Genomic DNA, 19,607 nt, shown 5'->3' with positions numbered 1-19,607 from the left:
GCCAATTTAACTACGACATGCCTGATTATAACACCCAAAATTTGAAATTTTCAAACTCAATAAAATTCATCCAAAGTAGGGTCGCATTTAAATTTTTAGGCATTTAAATGCATTTTCCAAAATTAAGTTAAACCATCATAGGATTTCTTTGTGCATTCATGCTGCTACATATCTTTTGTGTGCTTGGATTTGAATTGAAGTTTAAATTTTAAAATTTGATTTTATTTCAAACTATCCCTTTTCCTTTCTAACTTTTCTCTTACGGGCTGCATCTTCTTTTCTTTTTTTCCTTAGCCCAGCTGCGCAGCAAGCCGTTTCCTTTTCCCCAGCTCAATCTCTCGTGCCAGCCAACTCGCTCCGGCCCATTTCGCCGCGCGGCCCAGCTAGCACTGCAGCTCCACTTCCTCTCACTGCCGCTCGGGGCCCGCCGGTCAATCCGTCCTTCAACCTTCCTTTCTTCTTCCCCTGGCCTTTTCTTTTTCCCCGCCACACCTTCCTTCTTCTCCTTCCTTTCTTGCACCACGCCTTCCTTCCTCCGCACGCCGCGTCCCCGCATCCGCGTCGAGCTCGAGCCGAGCCGACGCCGCCTCTGCCCCTATATAAGGCCGCCACCCTCGGCCCTTTTCGCCGCACCACCAAACCCTAGCTGCCTCCGAGTTCCAGTGCCGCCGCCGCAAGCTCGGCCTCACAGTGAGTCTCGGCCGCGGCCCGTCCCTCATCGAAGCCCCAAACAAGTTCGTCGCGTGCCCCTCGTTCTTCCCGTGCAATCCGCATGTGAAACCACGGCCAGGAGCTCATTTTCGAGCAGCTCCGGCGGAGCGCCGCCGCAATGCCGCCTCCCACCGCCGCTGGCGTCAGCGCAACTCATCGCCAGTTGCTCGATCCCGAATCGACGGCCTACGCGAGAGTCAACTGGCAGCATCACTTTTGCATTTAAGCCCTCGTATTCTCCGCAAATCAACCTACAGTCCAAGCTAGTTCAAAAATATTTACGAGCCTGTCCTATTTTCCTTTGTTTTAAACCCTGCTCTTTTATAAAACTAACTCGCCATCCTGAGTTGCATTTTTACACGTTAAACCTTCGGTTTATATGCGTAATTATGTATAAGTCCTCAGTTTCTCGCAGTTTAGCCCTGGAAGTTTCGTTTTTCTCGCAGAAAAGCCCCTTAAACTTGTTTTAATCATATCTTTTGCATCTTAACTCCATTTTTTGCGTTCTTTATATCCACGTGTTCGTTTTAATGCGTAGATTAGTTTTTCAAGATTGTTTTCTATTTTTATTATGATTGGTGTACTATTTTTCTTATGTTATGCATTTGTTTGTTTGTATGTGCTCGTGTGACGCGTGTAGACGTTCAACAGTTTGAGGGATTTGAAGATCAAGCCTTCAATGAGTACGAACAGCAAGAGCAAGACCAAGAAATCAAGTCGTGTCCTTGATCACTTCTTTAAGTCCTATTCACCTTTATATTCATGTTCAACACAACATTGCTATGCACATAATAGTTTTAATCTTGATGGGTCCCAATTATGGTTCGCTTAGATTTTATTTACCTTTGCCTTGACCAATTGGGTTTACTTTTATGTTGGGTAGCTCATGCTTATTGCTTACTTGGGTTATGGTGGTTTAATTGAAACAATGTTTAATCTTGCTTTACTCCTGTTATACTTTTCATTAATATAAGACCATAATGTTTAATCGGAACATGGAGCGACCACCTAGGAAAACAGTGCTACCACAAGACTAAATGGCTCTGGTCTTGGCTGAATAATTAGAAACTCTAGTCTGTGGTAATCTTACCGAAAGGGCAAGAGGGGCGGCGACAGATGGGGTATAGCACTCGCTCTCTTGGGACGTGGGCTTTGCTAAGACACGGTACTCACTAGGGGACTGTTATGCTCTGCTACTGATCCGGGAACCTTAGCGGATTACCACTTACTAGCGAATCTTTGTAAAGGCCTCATAGCGTCCCTTTGCAATCACACCTCGGAAGTGTGGTATGGTGCCTTGCAAACACCGCATGGTTGGGTCCAAAGTTCTTTTGAACTTTTACGCAACTTGTGGGTAAAGATGCGCGACCTCTGCAGAGTGTAAAACTGATCGATAAGCCGTGCTCATGGTTAAGAGCGGCCTGGACCCTCACATGATAACATTATCAAAAGATGGATTTAAATCATTGTTATTTCATTTATGCATATGTTGTTTACTTTATTTATGCTCTTGTTTAAGTTCGGTGGGTATAAACTTACACTTAGTTAATTGCTAAAAAAATTTGACCAACCTAATTAAAAGCTGATGCTAATTAAGCCTTAGTCATACCTTGATTTGCCTTACACTACACTATTCCCCACGACTTGTTGAGTACCAACCATAAGTGTACTCATGCTTGCAAAACCGCTGTTCAGACCAAGATAATCTGGTGGAGTACATTGACGACTTTGAGGAGTTCTAGGCGTACGGTTCTTCAGTCAGCTTCCTATGGTGTTGTCACTATCTTCGTAGTCCGCTGCATAATAATTTGGGCTTGTGCTTTATTGAGACTTTCGGCCATGTAATAATGGTCAATTACTCTCTTTATTCGATTTAACACTGTCTTTGTTATTCACTTATGTCGTACATGTGCGTAACTTGATCCTGGCGCACATGTATTCAATGCACTCATTTTTGTTCTTAAAATCGAGTGTGACAGAAGTGATATCAGAGCCGTGTTGATTGTAGGACGTTAGCCTTGTTAGAAAATGGTCGCAATTAAAGGATTATAATTATCTAGTAGCCATTCCTACTTACTCCTTTTAAATCTGCTTAAATATTTTTAACCTCGATTTTTCCTCATGCTTATTGCTATGCTTCTATCTTAATCCTTTATTTTGCTTCTATCCTTATTCATTCAAAATTTTATTCTAAATTAATTCCATCTTCTTTCTGTTAGATGGCTCGCACCTGGAGGATAGCCCGCAAGAGCACCCGTCCCCTGCGCCACGGCATCGTGCAGTATCACCCCAGAGAGCCTAGAGAAGAGGAGGTCTACTACTTTCAGCACCCGGGGATGTGATTGACGAGGATGCCGTACTCGTGGAGCAGGAGCCAGCACCAGCCCCAGCACCTGGGCCAACACCAGCACCCGACGTTGTCGACGTATCGGATGCTGACCCAGATTCAGACCTAGAGTTAGATCCGTCCGAGCTGTCAGATCCAGAGCCTAAACCAGAAGCAGATGCACAAGCTCCTGAGCCCGAGAAGTGGACCAAGTGGGTGAAGGAGGACCTTGGACAAGGAGTTCCTATGGCTGGCATGCTGATATAATCTTTTCAACATAAGGAGAGAAATATTACTCTCAACAAACCAAATTTATCTTTATCTTGTAGCTAGATATATATGTACTCCCTCCGTCCAAATTATAGATCATTTTGATTTTTTTATATATATACCTTTTGCTATGCATCCACACAGGTTTATGTTTAGATACATAGCTAAATCCATGTGTGTAAAAAAGTCAAAATGATCTACGGAGGGAGTACTATGCATCATTCTAGCAAAAACAAGACATTTTATTCTATGGATCAGGTATATTGAGAGCTATATGGTCCACTACTGTCCCTCTACTACTAGCTACTTGTTGTGGTATCGCATATATAAGAGAAAGCGATTCGGCAGACCGACAGAGTCCAAGAAGCGGAGAAAGCAACGGCAACACCAAAGGCATGAAATTTCATCTGATCAGAGCCATACCAGCCAACTCGACCGGAGCCCCTGTGAGCCTGGCACTTTATGATTTCTTTATTGTGTTGTTTGTTGCAAGATTGGCCCTCTCTATTTCCAGAGAGGCCAGGTATACCCTCTATCCACTAACTTTGCCATATACCATTAACATAACATTAAGCTCATGTAACTCTTAATACAATTATACAAATAAATATCCGACATATTTATAATGCTGGAAATGTGGAGAATCGAAGATCAAAGTTGAACAGCAAAAGTCTTGGAATAAGTCTTACTAAGTCCGAGGTTACTATTTTGTGTTAACGGGAGGTGATCTTTTTTCTTTAGTTTTACTATATTTTATTTGGCATTATGTTTTCCTTTGCCGAACCTTTATTTGCTCTTAGTTCTATTTGATGTGTTCATAAAGACCAAAAACTTATGGATTATAGCTCAATCTTGCCCTTCACAAGATGAATCCACACGTGCTATTTACTTACATGCAATATATTCATGCAAATTTGCAAAAATCACCATTATACCACTTGGAGTTTGAAATTCATTTATATAAGATGTTTGGTTGCAAATGCTTTACCACTTTTGGGGAATCGGGTCAGGATCACGTCCCGGAGGGACCATCCTCTCCGGAAGATTCCCGAAGATTCGAAAGGCCCCGAGGGTCCCTTGGATTCTGGATCCGAGGTGCCATTGGAAGAAGGGAATCCCATGCACGGGTCGGAGAGACCGTGAGCTTCGAAGGGTTCCCGTACCCTACCGGAGAACCTCCGAGCACGATGGTGCGAGCCATGTTGGGGAGGAGGCGGGACCCTCCTGCCTACCTCAAGAGCCTCCCTCGAGAAACCCAGGAGATAGGGTAGCCCCGAAAGTCAGGGGTCGATATACCGAGGTTCAACCAGGACATGTCAAACACTAGGGCATACGTCAGCCCTAGAGGTGGGCCAGGCGCGTTAGCCTCTCGGTACGGAAAGTCCCCGTACCAGGTAGCTGCCCCCACCCAAGGTATCGAGGGGCTCTGTACCACGGAAAAGGAGAACAAAAGACCTCAGCGCCCTCTCCAGGAGTGTCACCGGCTGAGGGGGTCGTACCAGGGGTAGGACAGTCATTAACCTTGAAAGACCTAACACTACGAGCCTATAAATGGGCAAGCCCTAGGCTCATTTAAGACACAAAACTCTAGCTACTCAGTCCCCTAGAAGCTCTTTGGACAAGTGTCTTGTTATAGAGCCTCCCTCTATTATTTGGGCATTTTGTAACCACCAATAGTTGGCACCGACCGTGGGGACGGGAGTGACTGAGAAACCACATGGCTCCGCAGTGACGGGAGGGCAAGGGAGCCATGGAGCTCCCGACGGATCCTCAGCAACCCACCTCCGGGGACCACCCCGACACTATGGCCACGGAGGCCGGAGCATCTGCCGGAGGACTCCTGGAGAGGGTCAACCTCGGCACAGAGGAGGAGTTGGCGGCCATTAGCGAGGAGGACCCTGAAGCCGAGGAAGATATCTAGAGGAACGAGGAGGAGACCGGGGATGTCTTCGAGTTGGAGGCCATGGGATCCCGAGAGGAGCAGCGAGCCCGGGAGGCCAAAGCCAAGGAAGAAGACTTGCAGGCTCAGCTGGAGCAGGCCCGAAGGGAGAGCGAGCAAAGGGCGACGGCCAGCTGGGAGGCCCTCAAAATGGAGGCTCGGGCCAGGGTGCCATGCGACGCGCCAGGGAGCTCCGGAAGGAGTTGGAGGCCCTCCAATCAGCCAAGACCCAATGCGACGCGTCAGGGAAAGGAAGTGTGGGTGAACCAGAGCACCCTCCCAGCCGGGTCATCTCCAACAATCACGCTCGTCCAAGCACCTCTACACCCCAAGTCCCCCCTTTCTCCAAGTCTCTAGTCCATCAGCTGGTCAAGGGGGTTCAAGATGCCTCAGATCGCTCCTTATAATGGGAAGACGGATCCCAAGGCCTTAGTCATGAGTTTAGAAGCGGCCATACAATCCGTTGGGAGGGATGAGGCCATCATGGCCAAAAGCTTCGTGATGGTCGTGACGGGCATCGCCCGCACCTGGTACACTACCCTCAAAGCTAGAAAGATCTTCTCCTGGGAGCAGCTACGGGAGGCGATGTTGGAGAATTTTCAAGGAAACCTCAACGACCCTGTCACCTCAAGACACCTCTTCGCTGTCAAGCAAGGGAGGATGGAAACTCTTCGAAGCTTTGTTAAGCATTTCATCAATGTGAAATGCTAGGCCAGTGTCCTGAGCGAAAGAACCATCATCGACGCCACCCAAGAGTGGCTGCAGCACGGTTCCCTCATGTTGTGCCTTTCCCAACATCCCCCTTAGACCCTGTCCAAACTGATGTGCAAGATGGAGGAATATGCTCAGGTGAAAGATGACGAACTCCATGAGGCACAGCAGAAGCTCCCAACGGAGGGCCATCCTAAGAAGCCAGAGAGGAGGCATCATGATTCTCTCTCGGAGCACCCTCGGGAGAAAGAAGACCAACGCAAATGGCGGGACCACCCCCGCCACCCATACTAGGAAGTCCAAACGGTGGAGACCTCCCGAGGCAGGGAAGAACCCAAGAAAGTGCTTTTGACACCTGGAAGCCCTCCTCCAGGTCTAGGAGTGCCAAGCCCCAAACAAAGCCGAGACCGACTCGTTACTATGATTCATCAAAGCCGTATTGCATCATCCACGAGCACTGGGGGGACACACCACCTGGGAGTGCTCCTCCATCAACACCGCCAAAGCAGAGGCCGCGGCCCGGAAGGCTTCCACTCAAGGGAGGCCTGTCTTGCACACGGCTCTACCCCGTCCATGTTTTAGGTCAGCGCGCCTGCCCCGGCTATGCCACACCATACCCAGACATGGCCACCCACATTGGCATATGGGATGCCGCCGCTGCCACCACCGCCGGGGCAGTCGCATGTTCCTCTGCTCGCCCTGAAACAAGAGGCCCCAGCACGAGACGTGCAGCACATGATGGGTGCTCACCACGTGGTCCTCCCCATCTTTGGGGCATCCACCCTCTCCCTGGACTCCAAGTGGTAGAGGCGTGAATACATCAGGCAGGTCCACCATGTGGCCTTAATGCTGCAGGCTCCCTTCCCTCAACACGCCACCATCCCGATCACGTTCGGAGTAGAAGATTGCAACGCGACATTCTACCCTCACGCCAATGCCTTCGTCATTTCAGCTAACATCTTCGGGGTAGAGGTTCAACGCATCCTCATCGATAAGGGAAGCTCGGCGGATCTCCTCTTCGCCTCAGCCTTCGACCAAATAGGGCTCTCCCGTACCCAGCTCACCCATGCCGGAACCCCCCTGCGTGGCTTCGGAGGACAGATGGTTGTGGCCTTAGGCTAGATCCAGTTACCGGTGTCCTTCAGCCTCAGTGAGTACGCCCGCACGGAAGATATCACCTTCGATATGGTGGATGTGCAATACCAGTACAATGCCATATTCGGAAGGTGCCTCATCAATGCTTTCTATGCTGTTCTGCATCACGGTTTCCTATGCATGAAGATGCTGGGACCTAGAGGGATCATCAAAGTGCCGAGGATCAGAAGCTAGCCCGGCTCATTGAGATTGGGTGTGCCCCAGGGCAACAGGAGGTCAACGAGCTAGCCTCGACGCAACCTGAGGTGGGCAAGGGTCCCTCATCTACCTGTTATGTCCTACGAGCCCATCCTGATGGAGAAATCAAGACTGTGGTGTTGTGGCTAGAACAGCCTATGAAGATGATACACTTGGCCACGGACCTCCCGCAGGAGATGGAGGCGTCGCTCCTCGTCTTCCTCTGGAAAATGAGGATGTTTTTGCATGGAGCCCCTCAGACGTCTAGGGGATCGACCGGAATCTGATCCAACACCATTTGAATGTTGACCCAAGAAGAAGCTCCGCAAGCAGAAGGTGCGGGAGATGTTGATTGAGCGGAAGGAAGCCGCTCGTGAGGAGGTGCGCAAGCTACTAGATGCCAACGTGATCCGGGAGGTCATCCACACAAACTGGCTTGCCAACCCGGTCCTGGTGAAGAAGAACAATGGCAAGTGGTGCATGTGTGTAGACTTTACCAAGCTCAACAAGGCATGCTGCAAGGATGATTTCCCTCTCTCCCGCATCGATCAAATCGTGGATTCTAACTCCGGAAGCGAGCATCTTAGCTTTCTGGATGCCTGCTCCGGCTATCACCAGGTGTGGATGGCGGAAGATGATGAGCCCCGGACCAACTTCATCACACCATTCGGAACGTACTGCTTCGTGCGAATGCCCTTTGGCCTCCGAAATGCTGGGGCTACATTCGCGCGCTTGGTCCAGATGGTCTTTGACGCCCAAGTGGGGCGTAACCTAGAGGCTTACATCGATGAAATTGTCATCAACAGCAAGGACGAGAAGGGCTATCTCTCCAATCTCTAGGTGACTTGTGGGAACCTCCGGCGAACAGGGTTGTGCCTCAACCTAGAAAAATGCACTTTCGGAGTACGTTCCGGCAAACTACTGGGGTACCTGGTCTCCCAGCATGGGATCGAGGCCAACCCTAAAAAGATCCAAGCCATCCAGGAGATGGAGCCTCCGAACAATGTCCGGGAGGTGCAGCAGCTGACGGGGCATCTCGCAGCACTGGGCCATTTGATCTCCTAGTTGACCGAAAGGAGCCTACCATTTTTAAAGGTGCTGAGGGGGTCCGACCCATTCCGGTGGATGGAGGAACAACAACAAGCCTTCTGTGATCTCAAGTAGTACCTAGAGTGCCCGGAAGTGCTGATGAGCCCCACAACAGAAGCCCTCCTCATGTTGTGCATTGTAGCTACTGAAGGGGCGGTGAGCGCGGTATTGGTGGATGAACGCTCCCGCAACGGGAAGGATGAGCAAGCCCCGGTCTATTACATATTTGAAGTGTTAGCAGGGGCCAAGCTACGCTACATCGAGCTCGAAAAGATGGCTTAGACCGTGGTCATGGCCTCCCGTAAGCACAAACACTACTTCACCGCTCACCCCATCATCATCCCAACATCTTACCCGCTGCGGGACGTCTTCGAGAGTTGGGAGGCCATCGGGCACATCAGCAAATGGGCTGCGGTGCTGGCATCGTACACCCTCTCCTTTGTCTCCCGAAGCACCATCAAGACGCAGGCACTGGTGGATTTCATCGTCGACTGGACGCCAGTCACGTCTGCCGGCTACTCCCCGATGACGGAGCCAGTCTAGAGTGCCTTTGTGAATGGTGCCTGGGGCACCTCCGGAGCTGGGGCCACAACGATCTTGACCTCGTCATCAGGACAGGAGATCCGCTACGCCCTTAGCCTAGATTTTCCTTGCACTAATAACATTGCAGAATACGAAGCGCTCATCCTCGCGCTGCAGAAGTCGGCAGCCCTTGGAGCATGGGGCCTTCACGTCAAGAGCGATTCCCAAGTCGTCACCCTCCAAGTGGAGAAGGAGTACCAAACCAGGGAGCCAGAGCTTGTGGAATACCTTCGTGTAGTCTGAAACTTGGAGTGCAAGTTCCAAGGTTTCACTGTCATGCACATCCCCCATGCGGAGAATGAGTCTATCGATGCTCTAGCCAAGGCAGCCACTCAGGGGACCCCGCTCCTGCAGGAAGTCTTCTTCCATGTTGCAACCGCTCCCGCTACCGCTTTGAAAAGTGTCAGGACCTCGTGGGAGGTTGCTGCCATATTTAGTGAAGATTGGCGCTCACCCATCATCGCTTTCCAGGAGGAATGCTACACCCTAAGACCACATGGAGATGTGCCAGCTGCAGCAGCACTGTCACCACTACCGGCTCATAGACAACATTCTCTACAAGGCCGGTGTGTGCGCTCCCCTCCTGCAGTGCATCGCAAGGGAGGAAGGGCGCCAGATGCTGGAGGAAGTGCACGCCGGACCATTCAGGGCACACTCTGCGTCAAGGTCCCTCGTGGGGAGAGTCTTTTGACAGAGTTTCTACTGGCCCACCATGCTTTGGGATGCCCAAGAACTTGTCAGACACTGTGACTCTTGTCAAAGGATGAGCAAAATGCACCATCTACCAGCGACGCTGCTTCAACCGCTAGCCCCTGTCTAGCCCCTAGCCCGGTGGGGCATCGATATAATGGGACCCCTCCCCACCGCACCGGGTGGATTCCATTTCGTGGTGGTGGCCGTGGAGTACTTTTCCAAGTGGGTGGAAGCGGAGCCCATCACCGCAATCAAGTCCGCCAACATCGTCAAATTCTTCTGGAAGAACATCATCTGCCGCTTCGATGTGACGTGGGAAGTCACTGTGGACAATGGGAAGTGTCGGTGTTTTAGACCGGCAACCCGCCTAGGGGGTACCTTGGGTGGTCTTTTGTATGGTGGGTGTCGTCGAGAGTTAAGGAGCCGATGGTGACGCAAGGAACACGATTTAGATAGGTTCGGGCCGCTAGATCGCGTAATACCCTATGTGCTGTATGTTGATTGTATTGAACTTCTTCGCTTCTGTCTTGAGGGGGTCCCTGCCCGCCCTTATATAGTCGGGGGAGCAGGGTTACAGGGTGGAGTCCTAGTTGGACAAGGTTATAGATTTCTGCTCCTAGTCGGTATAGTTTCCTTGTCTATTCCGACTAGTCTTCAGGGGTCTGTGGAGGCTATGTTACTGTGTGGTGTAGCCTTCCATATCCTAATCTCTTCCGAGTACGTCCTCGAGTAGGCCGTACAAGGCCTACTTGTGGGCCCGGGGATGTGTGCCCGACAAGCCCCCGAGTACTTTGTTGTCGAGAGGAGAGCTCCGGGTACTTGAGGGCGTCGCCTAAGTTGTCCTTGGTGCTTTTGTAGATGCGGCCGATCCTTCGTGTACTGGTGCTGTCGTGCGACTGGAAGGTATTCTCAGCATCCTCGCTCGAGTAACCTTTTTCCTTGAGACTTTTTATATGGTAGTGCGATGACAATCGCACTCCATATAGAGTAGCCCCCGAGCCTTAGGTTGAATCGAAGAGTCAGGCTGAGGGTCAATCCTGCTACTTTACTTTACCTTTTAGTAGTCTTCAGAAAAAAGGAAACTTTATCTAGCGGGTACGGTATCCGCAGCCCCCGAGCACTTAGGTGATTATTTGTAATCGATGAAGTGGTCAACCCTTTGGTTAGAGTATCCGTTGGAAATTATGGTGGTAAATCTGAGTTATATCTGACCGTTGCTTAATTGACACTTGGAATCCGGAGGTGATGGAGATATAACAGGGCGGGCCTAGTGGTAATTGGGGGTACGTTGCTTTTTTAGCAGATTTGTTTTTCTGCCTCTTTCCTGTTCATCTTTGAGCTGCCGCTCTTCCCTGCGCCGCCACTGCCATTGTTGCTTTTTCCTCGCCCTTGAGTGAGATTTTCTACCAATCCTTTCCTGCTCCACTTTTCCCAAGACTGACTGATGCGCGTCAAGAAGATGGGGAAGAAACTAGAGAAAACTCAAGGTCAAGCTGTGGCTGCCAGTAAGGTGAGATCTAAATCCAAGAAAGGCAAAGAGCTCGTGCTGCCGGCGCTGAAGTATGGCCCGACAATCCAGACTGCGCCGCCGCCGCCTAGGATCACCTGGCAGTACTCCGTGATGAGGGAACCAGCGGTCGAGCCTTTGGTTGATGGTAAGTTTCTTCAATCAAAGCTTGAACTCGAGTGGAGGCCTGCTTTTGGCAATGCGTGGCAATTTGAGGAGCACCCAAAGGAGACGGTCATGCTTGCACACTTCGTCGAGAGAGGACTGACAGTGCCCACTTCCGACTTCTTCTGCGCCGTAGGTCAGGGCACGGAGGAGCCGGAGGCTGGGGCGCGGAGCCAGAGGCTGGTGCAGAGGGGACGGCGGCGCGGCCTCGGGCTGGAATCCGCGGGATTTTCCCGCAAGCGCCCCCGGCGCCCGATTCTTCTGATTCCCCGGTTCACGTTGTAACTCTTGCTCGGGAGAAAATCGGATTGCTGGAGAATCCACCGAGAATCGTGGCGTTTGGGAGGCTAGTTCGATTTTTTCCACCAGAATCGGTCCTAGAATCCGAAACAAATACGCCCCAGATCTCACGAGTCACGATCTTGTCAGCCAACTGTTAAGTTTTGTTCCCTTACTTAAGCAATACAAGTTCTATTACCGTTACATCGACATTTTTCTTATCAGTAAATTCCTAAAGCTTTTGGACAATCCCCACACAATATCACCGCTGGATAGCTAAAACATGGCGCGGCAACGCCGCGCCCCAGGTTTTCTAGTCTGAATGAAATCGAGGAGCATCATTAGTTGGCCTTCAGAATGGGTTGAATTAGCTTTAGACGGGCTAGGTTGGGCCTCTATTCAGTGGAACTTTAGCTGCTCCTCTATGTACTCAACGGCCCATATGAATTCTCCTCCCGAGTCGTCCGCTTATACATCAAACAAGACCAACAGATGAGGCACAACCTCAAACTCGAAATTGCAAACAAATCCAAATTATGCCATCCTCTGTTCTATCAGCATTATTCAGTAGTAACACCAAATGGACACGTAACTGCCGCCCACCAACCCTTGAGAGCATCCAGCGCACGCGCATCCGGCCCCGACCGAGCCCCCACGAGAGCGAACGCCCAAGAACTGAACCAACGGTTCAACTCAGCTCAGGCCTCACGGCCTGCCCGCCGCCGCCGGGGGCGGCGGGTGGTAGAGGTGGCCGGAGCGCGGGAGCCCCGCCGTGGCGTTGAAGTACGCGAGCGTCTCGGCCCACCGCGCGGCGTCCTTGAGCATGTGCACGGCGATGGTGTCCGGGACGAAGCTGTGCCAGCACTACGGGACACATGAAAATTGCCGAGTGCCAGGGGCACTCGACGAAGGGCAAAATACACTCGACGAACCGTTTGCCGAGTGTACACTTGGCAAACGGCACACGGCAAAAATTCACTCGGCAAACACGGATTTGCCGAGTATTTTGTGTCGCACTCGGCAAAGTCTTTGCCAAGTGCCCAGAAAACACTCGGCATCAAATTTTTGAAAAAAAAAAATCTGTTCCGCCGCCGCCGCCACCACCGGCCGCCACCACCGCCAGCACCACCTCCCATGCCGCCATCACCATCGACCACCACCAGCACACCCCACGCCGCCGCGGATCTGGAGAGGGCCCCGACACCGCTGGATTCGGCGAGGGAAGGGCCAGCGGCGCCGGATCCGATGAGGGGAGGGCCGACGCCGTCGGATCCGCCGGAGAAGGTGGGGGAGGGGCAGGGGTGCGCCGCCGCCAGGCTCCCTTCCCTCGATCCGCGGCCGCCGCCCGGATCTGGCCGCCTCCGGAGCCCCCTCCCCTCGAGCTGCCCGGATCTGACCGGCGGCGGAGGGAGGGAAGGAGGAGGCCGTCCGGGCCGCCAGATCTCGCCGGTGCTGAGCGGGGCCGGGAGGGGGCGCCGCCCGCCGGAGAGCGAGGGGAAGGGGTGCCGCCCGCCGGAGGAGAGGGAGGGGAGGGGCGCCGCCCGCCGGAGAGGGAGGGGAGGGGGCGCCGCCTGCCGGAGAGGGAGGGGAAGGGGCGGCGCGTGGGTGCGGTGGGGTGCGGCGCGTGGGTGCGGGTGGGTGGGGGAGCCGGGGGGCGCCGGGTGTTTGTGTGGCCGGCCGGGCGGGCCGCGTCCGTGGTATGGAGTTTGCCGAGTGTAAAAAGAATAACACTCGACAAACTCCTTCTTTGCCGAGTGTCCCAGATTTGGGCACTCGGCAAAGATTTTTTTTTCATTTTCCCACCTTTTCCATAACAGTTTCTACTGATATTATTTGATTATATTATGGGGTGATAGGTAAAATTCACTCAACAATATATATTTGATTATTATACTCATATTATTCCATTATTTTATGCGGTTATAATTCAAATTAAATTTATATCAATTAAAATTCTATAATTGCACTTAATACATTAAAATTATCTAACGGTTCCAAAAAATTACAAAAATTTCACATGAAACAATATATGTTCTCTATTGCCTATGCAAAAAGTTTTGTAGTCAAAACAAAACTCGAGCGTCACTCTAACTCTAATTCTTGTCACTCTAACTCTAATTCTTATCGAATCCTTCTCAACGCTACTATTCTTCTTCTAAGATGTTTCAGTTTGTAAACATCGTACGTGACGACATGTGCGAAATCTTCTCTTTTTTTTACCGCAGCCTCCACGTATAATATCATCACATCATGACAAATCTCATGATTTTCGGACTTTGCATGCTTTTTTTACAATTAAAAAATCATTTGGCTACACATTCATGGTCGTGTTTCATAAACAAAATGTTCAAAATTTCTTTTTATTTCACGGGTAAGGCCTCAAACTTGGCTAAATAACATGAATATCATTTTTCTACTCATTTTATTCTATAGTTTGAATCACTTGCAGTTCAAATTTGACATATACAAAAAAATTCCTTGAAATGCAATTAATTAATTAAATATAGCAAACAAATCCAAAAATGTACCAAATTTTAACATGGAGTACCAAATGTTATATGTGGGGAGTAGAAAAATTTTCAAGGTGAAAAGAGAAAAAACTTATTATTTTGCCGAGTGTTAGAAAAAACACTAGGCAAACCCCCCTTTTTGCCGAGTGTTTTTTTTAACACTCGGCAAACCCCCCTCTTTGCCGAGTATTTTTTTGACACTCGGCAAAGAGGCGGGTTTGTCGAGTGTTTTTTTTCTTGACACTCGCCAAAGACCCGATTTGCCGAGTGTTTTTGGCTTGGCACTGGGCAAAGAACTTGTTTGCCGAGTGTTCGAAAAAAACACTCGGCAAAGAAAAAACACTCGGCAATTTTTAACTTTCCCGTAGTGCAGAAGTAGCTGTCCGGCGAGGCGCCCTTGTAGTTGTACATCCTCGGCGCGGCATCGTGTACCGGTTTTGGCCCTGCCGGCGAGGTTGAGCCACCGCCCCGTCCACATGTCCTCGGGCCCGTCCTGCTCGGGCCGGGCGAGGTCCGAGCCGGACACCCACCGCACCAGGTCCCACGACAGCGCTACCCCATCCCGGACATGAAGGGCGGGAACGGGTAGAAGTTCTCGCGGTCGCACGATATCTGCAGCCCGAAGTAGGCGTTCTCGCGGGACGCGCCGCGCAGCGACGCCGCCAGCGCCGGCAGACGCAGGTACGTGTCGTCGTCAGCCTTCATCACGAAGTCGTACGGCGGCGTTATCGAATGCGCGGGCCACGGTGGAGAAGAAGGTGTAGGTCTTGCCGATGTCCATGTTCTCGGCGCAGTCGAGCACGATGATGTCGCCGTAGCGCATGATCTCCAGCGTCACGAACACCGCGTCGTCCGGGGACGTCACGTTGCAGAAGACGAACCGGACGTCCACGCGGCCGGAGAGGGACGGGTGCTCCCGGACCTGGAGCGAGTACACCGTCCGCAGCAGTTGACGCCGCTCGTGCTTGGCCGGAAACGTCTGGATGCCGATGAGGATGCGCACGTCGCCGTCGTCGTCGGCCGGCGCCGGCGCCGGCGCCCCTGCAGCCTCCGCGGCGGCGGCATGGGGGGTGGCGCTGGCAGCCTTGGCCGGTGGTGACGCGACAGCGGCGGCGTCCGTGCCGGGGCGGCTGCAGCTGCCTGCGAAGAAGGCCTGGATGCGGAACTCGTTGGGGTGGACGATGAAGACGGTGAACACGAGGAAGCCGGCGCCGAGGAGGATGAGGAGGAGGTGGCGGCTGGAGAGGGGGGAGCCGGTTCCCGACTTCCCGTAAGGCCCAGCTGCTTAAAAAGGAGGAAGACGACGACATGGCGATAACTGATAGCAACCGGAACACGATTAGCCGGTGATGTCGCTCGTGTTTAGAGAACAAATCGAAGTGTCGCAGTTGCTACGAAGCTGAGAACGAGTATGAGTCACTTAAGCTGAATAATTGAGCCGGTTCAGAGGACGACCTTGTCCTGAGCTCGGATTGGTCGATGGGGCAGTTGCACGGAGGGGTCTGCAGGAGCTTTCATATAATTGGGAAATCCTACAGGAGAGGTACGGTGTGACTAAGCATTGGGGGTTGGCATTTCCTAACAATGGACTTGATGGAAATTAGAATGGGGAAGATTTTGTGTGGGATGAGCCTAATGGACAGCTGAGGTGGGCAATGTCTTCCTCATGGCCTCATTGCTACTTTATCCAAGTATCCAACCGAAGACACCGATGCTGTTTATCTTGTAAAGGGAATCAGGCAGCTATAACACGAGATTTATTAGTCATTCAATACATCGGAACGCTCTTCCTTACAAGAAGACTCGAAATATTTGACAGTCTACGGACGCTTATGAATCTAGGATTCTACGCATTTGCAAAGCACTACCAGTAGCAATGGTACAAACATGCCAGGGAAGAATTTAGTGCACGTTGAAAGGAAGTGCGAACGATTTGTAAAAACAAAACACAAGCAAAATTGTTAGATTGATCTCTTTCCCGATTGGCCCAAAGGCCAATCAGGACCTTGATCTGCGCCCTGATCGGGGGCGCTCACCCTATCAATAGGTGGTGGGCCCCTGTCGCGCTGCGCTATATAAACAGGGTGGGGGACCCGGCTCGGCTCACGAGGTTCGCCGCAGCCAGCCGCCCCCACCGACACACCTACCGATCTAGGTTGCGCAGTAGCGGCGGGAAGCACCACCGCCACCTCACCGGCGACCGGACTGCACTGCGCGTCGCTGCCTTGCGCAGACTACACCGACAGAACCCGCGATGGCCAGCAGCTCTGCTGCTCCCACCTCTAGGGGTGAAGGTACCCCTTTACTCTCCCTCTCACACTCGGCACTCACCAGGAACACCTAGTCCCTCATGTCTCTCTCGAACCCGACTAGATGTGCTCTAGAGATCCTAGGCTAGGCCCTAACAATGGTATCAGACACCTCCTAGAAGCTATTCTAGATCGGGAAAAGCAGTAGATCGAGAAAAGAACGACGATCGAAAAAGACACAGAAAAAAGAAACCCTAACCCTAACCCTAGATCTAAAGAAAAGAGGGACGCGGGAACACTTACCTGCTGTCGCCTTCACCGCCGCACGTCCACCGACGGCGAGCGGCAAAGGCCGGCCGAGCCTCGGGCTCGCCGGAGAAAAGGCTCACCCGAGCCGCCGGAGCATCCGCTCGGGGCCCGGGGGGGCGCAAAAGCACCACCACAGGACCGCTCGACGGCGGCGCGCCCAACCCTTGGGGTGGACGCGCGCTGGCGAGGGGACCCGCGGTGGCGCCGGCCCTTCTTCTCCATCTGGATCTCGATCCTTCGGGTTTTTGGAGGGAGGTAGGGGGGAGGCTAGAAGAGAGGGGGAGGAGGGGGCTGCCGCGGCTGTGCGCCGGCGGGGCCATCCCTCCACCGCCACCGCCGGCCATCACCGGGCGCGGGAGAGACAGCTCCGCCGCCGCCGCCGCGGCGAGAGCGCGCGGGGAGACAGGAGCAAATGGCGTTAGGGTTAGTGGCGCCGGCCGACGGCCGGTTTTGATCCGCCGTAAATGGCGCCTGGCCGTCGGATCTGGACAGACGGTCGTGATCGACCGGGCCACTTTCGGCCAAGGCGGGACGCGGCGGCAGGCCGCTTTCGCGGCCCAGGCCCAGGTTTCGGCCTGCGCGCGCGCGCCGCGCGAGAGGCCGGCGTCAAGCCGCTTTAGCGGGCCGCCTTCGTGGGCCGCGTTGGCAGGCCGCCGGCATCGGGCGAGTGGGCCGCGCGCGGGAATGGGCTGTGGGCTGTTTTCGCGTGTGGGCCGTATTTCGCGTTTTGCACAGTAACTTCTGATATTTTGTTTTTTCTATTTCCAGAAGCATTTAATTGATGTTTTTTGCATAGTTTTAGTCTCTAATCTAATTTGAACCAACGGGATAATTTGTATTAGAGATTAATAAAGTTTTGTACAGTGTTTTGCTTCTGAAAATAGATTTATTTCACAGTTTCCGCTGCAAAAGTCATATTTATTGCTCCATTTAAATTTAATTTTGAACCAATGAGATAATTAAATTTGTGTGAGAGCATGGTAAAGTTAATTAGATCATGGTGCTGTTATTTTCTGACCAACGTTGTTAATAACTGTATCATGATTTAAAAAGTTCTTTTGATGCGTTTATTTCTATTTCTGCCCAACGGTGATATAGTTTTAAATTGCATCAACAGTTGTATGTTTTATTTTTTGACCAACGTTGGAAATAAATCATGCAATTGTCGTTATGATCTCACTTATGGATTGTAAATTTCAGGATCATTCAACTTAATGGCGTGTCTCAAAGAGATACCCATTCTCAAAGGCAACAACTACACAGAATGGAGGAAGAAGATTGAATTCTCCTTCGTTTGTGGAGAAGTTGACTGGGTGCTGACCACACCGCAGCCACAAGCTCCACAGAAGCCAGTGAGGGCTGATGGTGATGATGATGCTGCATGGCAGCAAAAGGAGAGGGACTATGCTCCACTGGAGTTGGCATACACCCTTGAAAATAAACAGTGGACCACTGCCAACAAGAAATGTATGGCCTTGGTAAAGAATACGATTGAGCCTGCCATTTTGGGCTCGATCGCAGAGTGTGACTCCATTTCAGAGTACCTCGACAAGATAAGGAATCAGTTCACTGGTTCCTCAAAGATATATGCTACCCAGCTGTTCAAGCAGCTGGCCACAGAGAGGTACAATGGCGGAGGGACTGGCATAAGAGATCACATCATGAGGATGTATAACTTGGCAGCACAGCTGAAGCCTATGGATCTTGAGCTCAAACCTGGGCACATTATGCATTTGGTTTTTGCTTCTCTGCCTAAAGAGTTTGACACTTTTGTTGTCAATTATAACATGCAGCCAGAACAGTGGGACATGGAGAAAATGATAGCCATGTGCGTGCAGGAAGAGGACAGACTTAGATCCTCACATGGTGGCTCATTGCACTATGTGAAGGATAACAGGAAAAAGATTGCTAACCCCTCTTTCAAGGCACGTGGAAAAGCTCCTATGCAACAGAATCACCAAAAGCCTCTCACAGTAGACAAAGATCAATGTCTACACTGCAAGAAAAAGGGGCACTTCAAGAAAGACTGCCCCGACTGGTTAAAGTCAATAATGGCAAAAAGAGGTGAGAATACTATTTCTTTTGTAAATGAATCCTTGTATACACAGTATTCGAAATCTACTTGGTGGATTGACTCAGGTGCAACTGTTCATGTTGCAAATTCTTTACAGGGATTCCATTCGACGAGGACTACGCAAAGAAGCGAAAGATGCGTTGAAGTCGCAAATGGAGTCCAAGCAGAAGTTGAAGCTGTTGGCGATGTCTCTTTAGAGCTAGTTGATGGTTTCATGCTTGTACTTAAAGATGTTCTTTATGTTCCCTCATTACACAGAAACTTAATAAGTATTTCACGTTTGGACCATGATGGTTATGAATGTCATTTTGGTAATGGAAAGTGTGCCATTTGGTTCGATAATGCATGTGTTGGTGTTGCTATCCTTCACAATGAGTTGTATTTATTATCATTGCGTGAAAAAGTTAATTCTGTGTGTGATGTGAATATGAATGTATCCTCGTCAGAGAAAGAAACAAAGAAAAGAAAGAGAACTCATGAAATATCGTCGAAATTATGGCACTGTCGTTTAGGCCATATTTCGAGGGGGAGAATAGAAAGACTAGTTAAGAATGAAATTCTTCCTCAATTAGAGTTCTCAGACTTAGAACAATGCGTTGATTGCATTAAAGGAAAATTTGTAAAGCAAATTAAAAAAGGCGCTAAACGTAGCACAGGAATTTTAGAGATAATCCACACTGATATTTGTGGACCTTTTCCTGTGAAAAGTGTGGATGGCTATGACTTGTTCATAACATTCACAGATGATTACTCCCGTTACGGTTATATTTATCCAATCAAAGAAAGATCAGAAGCGTTGGATAAATTTAAGATATTTAAAGCTGAAGTTGAAAATCTGCATAACAAAAGAATCAAAATAGT

At 50.9% G+C, this 19,607-nt stretch overlaps 1 pseudogene; it reads right to left on the bottom strand.

The window, feature by feature from the left end:
* Positions 1–12,309: 12,309 nt before the first annotated feature.
* Positions 12,310–16,894, bottom strand: LOC101754985 (annotated as a pseudogene).
* Between the last annotated feature and the right edge of the window lie 2,713 nt (positions 16,895–19,607).

This window comes from Setaria italica, chromosome III, assembly GCF_000263155.2.
Source record: "Setaria italica strain Yugu1 chromosome III, Setaria_italica_v2.0, whole genome shotgun sequence".
NCBI lineage: Eukaryota > Viridiplantae > Streptophyta > Magnoliopsida > Poales > Poaceae > Setaria > Setaria italica.
Note: the sequence above shows the minus strand (reverse complement) of the source record. Positions and strands in the feature narration are given on the sequence as shown.